This window comes from Pseudophryne corroboree, unplaced genomic scaffold, assembly GCF_028390025.1.
Source record: "Pseudophryne corroboree isolate aPseCor3 unplaced genomic scaffold, aPseCor3.hap2 scaffold_192, whole genome shotgun sequence".
In the NCBI taxonomy this organism is placed as follows: Eukaryota; Metazoa; Chordata; class Amphibia; order Anura; family Myobatrachidae; genus Pseudophryne; species Pseudophryne corroboree.
In genome coordinates this window covers 545,724-552,541 of record NW_026968559.1, presented here as the reverse complement: position 1 = coordinate 552,541, position 6,818 = coordinate 545,724, and the positions used below count along the sequence as shown (strand labels likewise).

General features: G+C 44.0%; 1 non-coding gene across 1 annotated transcript; it reads right to left on the bottom strand.

Moving 5' to 3' along the window:
* Positions 1-6,526: 6,526 nt before the first annotated feature.
* On the bottom strand, positions 6,527-6,600 carry TRNAN-AUU (transfer RNA asparagine (anticodon AUU)). Its single transcript has one exon. It is a non-coding gene; the product is annotated as a tRNA-Asn (tRNA).
* Positions 6,601-6,818: the final 218 nt, after the last annotated feature.

Genomic DNA, 6,818 nt, shown 5'->3' with positions numbered 1-6,818 from the left:
CTCAAACATCAAACCATATGCAACAACTAGTACAAGCATTCCTGGGGAAAGGTCTGCAGCAGACGGATTTGCATACGGTGATGTCATCCAAGCAATGGGCATAGTTGGCTGCAACCCTCGTCTGCATATGAAAAGAGAAAATGGTCACGCAGGGCATGGCGGCCTTTGTGGGGTTGCGCTTGGATGACCCCTAGATCGCTTTATACACCCCCATCAGTGTGGGGCTCATGTCGGCCATGCCCAAGCCCCTGAAGCATTCAAGCTGATTTCTTGCAGCAGCTGCACCCAGTAACAGCTCCAGAGTTGCTCTACAAGACAAGTAAAAGGGTGTGAGCCCTGCAGCACCACCTGTAGTTTGCATACACACATATAGGACAGCATCTCTTATATGCCCCAGGGGCAATAAAATAGTAGCCTTATCTAGGGTATCCGTCCATGCCGCTACAGCACTACACACCCAGGCCGACGCAATTGCCTGTCTGAGTAAGGTACCTGAATGTGTATAAATGGACTTCAGGGTAATCTCCTGTTTGCGGTCAGCAGACTCTTTGAGGGTAGCCGTATCCTGGGACGGGAGGGCTACCTTCTTGGATAAGCGTGTTAATGCTTTGTCCACCCAAGGGGAGGATTCCCATCGTAACCTATCCGTTGATGGGAAAGGGGAATCCTTTTGGAAATCTGCAGGAGATTCCCAAGCTTTTTCACATAACTCGTTCAGCTCGTGTGAGGGGGGAAAGGTTACCTCAGGCTTCTTTCCCTTGTACATATGTACCCTCTTGTCAGGGATAGGGGGCTCCTCTGTGATGTGCAAAACATCTTTTATTGCCATAATCATATATCAAATGTATTTTGCCAATTTTGGCTGTAACTTTGCATCATCGTAATCGACACTGGAGTCAGAATCCGTGTCGGTATCTGTGTCAACATCTGGATAGTGGGCGCTTATGAGACCCTGACAGTCCCTGCGACATAGGATTAGGCATTGGTTGAGACCCTGACTGTCCCAAAGCTTCTGCCTTGTCTAATCTTTTGTGCAATGAGTTTACACTAGCATTTAAAACATTCCACATATCCATCCAATCAGGTGTCGGCGGAGACACCACGTTCATTTGCTCCCGCTCCTCTCTAATATAGCCTTCTTCCTCAGACATGTCGACACACGCGTACCGACACACCACACACACAGGGAATACTTTTACTGAAGACATTTCCCCCACAAGGCCCTTTGGAGAGACAGAGAGAGAGTATGCCAGCACATACCCCAGCGCTATATAACCCAGGAACAGCACAGTAACTTAATGTTTGAACAATCGGTGAGGGGGAACATCTTGAAACCCCAGTTTGTACCCTTGGGACACTATTTGTAAAACACACGAGTCCATGTCCGAATGAATCCAGAACTGACTGAAGAGTTTTAGACGTGCCCCCACTGGTGCGGGCTCCTGCAAGAGAGCCCCAGCGTCATGCAGTGGATTTGGCAGAAGCAGAGGATGATCTCTGCTCCTGCGATCTTGAAGAGGATGCAGACCTCTTCTCTCTTCTCCTTCCTCTACCTGCAAAGAAAGGGGAATCTTAACTTCTTGCATATCTATTGGGCCGAAATGACTGCATCAGATAATGATGCGTCTTCATCCGTTGGGAGGGAACATAGGGCAAGAAGGTTGACTTACCTGCGGGAGCTGCCGAGATCAAATTAACTAGGCAGTCACCAAACAAGGCTTCACCTTCATAGGGAAGAGACTCCCTTTCTTCTTGGAGTCAGCATCAGCATTCTCTTGGTGAATCCACAATGCCCTCCTATCCGACACTGCCATGAAATTGGCCCGTGAACTCAAGAGTCCTATATCCCTTGCAGTCTCACGTAAGTATGCTGCAGTGTCCTTGATATGATACAACGTAAGGAGTATCCCATCTCTCCAGGGTATCTATATCGGATGACAAGGTATTCGACCAATTCTTGAATACTACTACTCACCCATGCACATGTAATGGCAGGTCTAAGTAATGTACCCGTGGTTACATAACTAGAAATAATGTAGCTTCCTGCATACGATCCGCTGGATTTGTGACAGGGCCCCGTGCAGAACAGGGGGTGACTCCCACTTTATTCTGTCCGCGGCGGGAAATGAATAAACAACCAGAATCCTTTTGGGGATTTGAAACCATCTTGTCGAGCTGGCCCAGACTTTCTCAAACAGAGATGGAGGAACGTTACATCAGCTTTCATTATATATCTATATATACATACATATAGACCCCTTTGTCAGGAACAGCAGGGTCTTCAGTGATTTTAATATGTCCTTAATATCCACAATCATGTACTGAATGCTCCTTGCCAATATTGGATCTAATCAGGAAACATTATGGTCGACATAAGTATCAGTATCCGTGTCAGTATCAGTGTGTAGTAACTGGGCAAAATAACATTTTTGCGACCCAGCGGGGCCTGAGGGAAAAGAAACATAGCCATGAATATCACATCTATTCTCTACGTCTGTGTCTGGGACACAGATTTATCCAACCTTACTCTGATATTACTGAAACATTTACCCAGTCAGTTATTGGTGGTGCCAACAGGGCCACCATCATATGTCTGCATTCCTAATATAGTTTCCTCTTGGGAAAAACATTCAGCCACCGACATGTTGACACACATATACCAAGTACCCACAGACACACCGGCTTATGGGGGACAGACCGTCAGTAAATCTGTCAGAGGGACACAGAGGATTTTTCAGCTCACAATCCAGCGCCAAAAGTACACAGTCTGGGAAATAATAAACTCTATAGTGATAGACTTGTAATGCTCTAAAGATGTTCTGGTGAGGTGAGGAAGAAGCCCCGCCGCTGTAATGGCGCGTATCTGTCCCGCTCAGAAATAATTAATTACGCTAGCGGGGTAAGGACAGTGCCCAGGCACTAATGTCCACTTTTTCCAGCCTTTTGTGAGGAATTTATGCTGCCCAGGGTGCCCCCCCCCCCCGTGCCCTGCACCCTGCAGTGCCTGTGTTTGTGTGGGAGCATGGCGCGCAGCGTTCCGCTCGCTGCTCGGTACCTCAGAATGCCGTCACTGAAGAAGAAGTCTTCTGTTCTTCTGCTACTCACCTGTCTTCTGGCTCTGTAAGGGGGTGACGGCAGGCTGCGGGAGTGTGCATCTAGGCGTACCCAGCGATCAGCACCCTCAGGAGCTAATGGTGTCCTGTCAGCCTGAAGCAGAGCCATTGAACTCACTAGAAGTTGGTCATACTTCTCTCCCCTAAGTCCCACGAAGCAGGGAGACTGTTGCCAGCAGCCTCCCTGAAAATAAAAAAAACTAACAAGTCTTTTCAGAGAAACTCAGTAGAGCTCCCCTGTAGTGCATCCAGTATCACTGCGCACAATACTAAAACTGGAGTCTGGAGGAGGGGCATAGAGGGAGGAGACAGTTCACACCCTTTGAAAGTCTTAAAGTGCCCATGTCTCCTGCGGATCCCGTCTATACCCCATGGTTCTTAATGTGACCCCAGCATCCTCTAGGACGTATGAGAAAACAAATAACGCACACACGAGGAGGAGAGAACTAAGGAAGCTATAAGGAGAAGAGGGGAGGGAGGGGGGGTTGAAAGGTAAGGTAGTAAAGGCATATTGGATAAACTACAACCTTATACATATTCATTAATGTACCAGTAGTTAGAAGTAGAAGAGCTCTAACAGAAACCACAAAGCTTAGCTAAAGCCACACCACACTGGATATGCCCAATCTCATTTGATTTTTGTAGCAAAGCAGTATTGGACTTTGTTAATACATGGATGGGAGACTGCTTGGTAGTATCAGATTCTTTAGGTGTTTTTAAACTACCAACACCATTTTCTTGGTACATTTAATTTTTACATGTATTCTTTTATGTACCAGAAGTTAGAAGTAGAAGAGCTGTAACAGAAACCACCAGCTCATCTACAGCCACAGCACACTGGATTTGCCCAATCTCTCCTGATCATGGAAGCTGAGCAGTGTTGGTCCTGGTTTTAGTAATTGGATGGGAGACCACAAGGAAATACCAGGAGCTGTGTGTATTTTTACAATACTAACACCGTTCTCTTGATGCATTCCATTTTGAAACATTGGGGCAGATCTATTAAGCCTGGTGAACTGATAAAGTGCAAGGTGATAAAGTACCAGCCAGTCAGCTCCTAACTGTCATTTTTCAAACCCAGCCTGTGACATGGCAATTAGGAGCTGATTGGCTGGTACTTTATCACCATGCAAATTATCATTTCACCAGGTTTAATAAATCGGCTGCTTACTCATTTATGTACGAGTAGTTAGAAGTAGAAGAACTCTAACAGAAACCACTAAGCTCATCTACAGCCACACCACACTGTATATGCCCAATATCACCTGATTTTAGGCCTGGTTTGTTCTTGGATGTGAGACCACCTGGGAATACCAGGTGCTGTAGGTAGTTTTATACTACCAACACCGTTCTCTTGATGCATTCCATTTTGAAACATTGGGGCAGATCTATTAAGCCTGGTGAACTGATAAAGTGCAAGGTGATAAAGTACCAGCCAGTCAGCTCCTAACTGTCATTTTTCAAACCCAGCCTGTGACATGGCAATTAGGAGCTGATTGGCTGGTACTTTATCACCATGCAAATTATCATTTCACCAGGTTTAATAAATCGGCGGCTTACTCATTTATGTACGAGTAGTTAGAAGTAGAAGAACTCTAACAGAAACCACTAAGCTCATCTACAGCCACACCACACTGTATATGCCTCTTCTTACATTCCGCTGCACTTATTGTGGGGTAGCCGCAATCCCTTCTGCTGTACGGTTCCACATTACATTGTTTCTTGTCACTTCCTGTTGATGCAGTAAGGAAACATCCAGGAATTACAGCAGCTTAGTTTTTTTTTTTTTTAACTGGGGCAATTTAGCTAGCTCACAGGGCAATTTAGCTCCTTTGGTCCTTTTTTAGGACCAGTTAATCAGACAGTTGAGCAAACTGAAAAACAGCTAACAGGAAATTTCCACTTAAATGGTATTTTCTAATCTTATCTGACCATGACTAAGAATAAAGGATACACAAGATAAACTCTTAGAGCCATGGACCTTATCCATGTTTAAGCTCCATCAAATCTGTAATCAATAGCACTACATGCTCCCACTTTACCACTGTACTATATACTCTACCTGTGTTTTTAAGGTAAAAACACCATTTAACCCCAGTGACACTTGAATTAAAGCAGCAGCCTCTGGAATAGCATTCCTTAGCATTAATCCCAGGAAATCTGCAATCTTCACGCTCTTTGATAGCCATGCTACATTGCTGTTTACTTGGATGGAGCAGAGAGCACAACATCAGGACATAGGAAATATTACAATGCATGATAAGAAAGGTGTGAGCTCTACAGCAAGGCCTCTAACCCTTTGCCAGTGCCAAATACATAGGGCTTAACTCAGATCTGATCACAGCAGCAAATTTATTAGCTAAAACCATGTACACTGCAGGGGGGGGGGTGTATAATATGTGCAGAGAGAGTTAGATTTTGGTGCGGTGTGTTCAAACTGAAATCTAAATTGCAGTGTAAAAACAAAACAGCCAGTATTTACCCTGCACACAAACAATATAACCCACCTAAATCTCTCTGCAAATGTTATATCTGCCCCCCCCCCCCCCCATCCCTGCAGTGCACATGGTTTTGCCCACTAGCTAACAAATTTGCTGCATCTGGGAATTACAGCAGCTTAATATTTCTTTTTACAGAAGGTTCAGCAAATTAAATTATTTAGTGAAATACTGTAATCATAACAGTTACAGGGATATTGTAGGTAGATTTATTGTCAGTGGATAAATGTAAAAATTAAACCCTTAGGCATAGTTCCAAAATGCTGTCATTGCAATCCAGATTTTAAGGATATCATGCTTGAGCACAGGTGACTTAATTAGAACTTCGGTCAATGTGAATTAACCATTGGACTCAACCATGGTTATCCTTAAAACCCAGGGGTCTATTTAAGATCGATCTTAATCGATGTTGGGCTTCCAGGTTGAAAAAAACACACACATTTGTTTTCACATTAAACAGACTTCCACATGAGAAAGCAGCAAGGATGCAGTGGCGTTAATGTTTCCTGGTGTCAACTTGTATTATTTCAGTAGACATTGAAATGAGGATGCATCTTGCTGCCTTTCCAATGAAGCAAGTTTAATTTAGTAATAGGTGAAAAACCATCCTTACAAAGGTGTTAATCAGAGACTTGGCTTTGTGGACACTTTTCAGAGAACAAATTTGTTAGCATAAAAATAAAGCCAGAAAATGAAGAGCTGTTTAATCACTCGATTGGATTTTTCTGCCAGCATATTTTTTTTCTCTGCAACCCACTGCTAAATTGTGCTTCCTAGCTGTTTTTTATAAAATCACTGAATCAAATCTAACTCTGATTACATCAGAGAAGGCCATGTACCCTACACCATAAGAGGAGGTTTGAAATTTTGACTTGTCTACTTAATATCACCAAAATCTGATCACAAGGTTAATTACGTCCCTGGGTGGGATTGAACCACCAACCTTTTGGTTAATAGCCAAACACACTAACCAATTGCGCCACAGAGACACTTTGCAAAAGTCCATACTGACAAAGGCTAATAAGCATTCATCTAAAACGTTTCCTAGAAAAACTTTAAAAAGTCAATAATCTGGAGAGTTTTTGTAAGATGTTTCTTCCATCAACCAACGAAGAAACACATTGGTACTTTCCCATGATGAGTGAGTGCTTCAGGATCTCTTGCACTTACATGTGCAGCAGAGTACTGCAATGGAAGCATGCTGGGC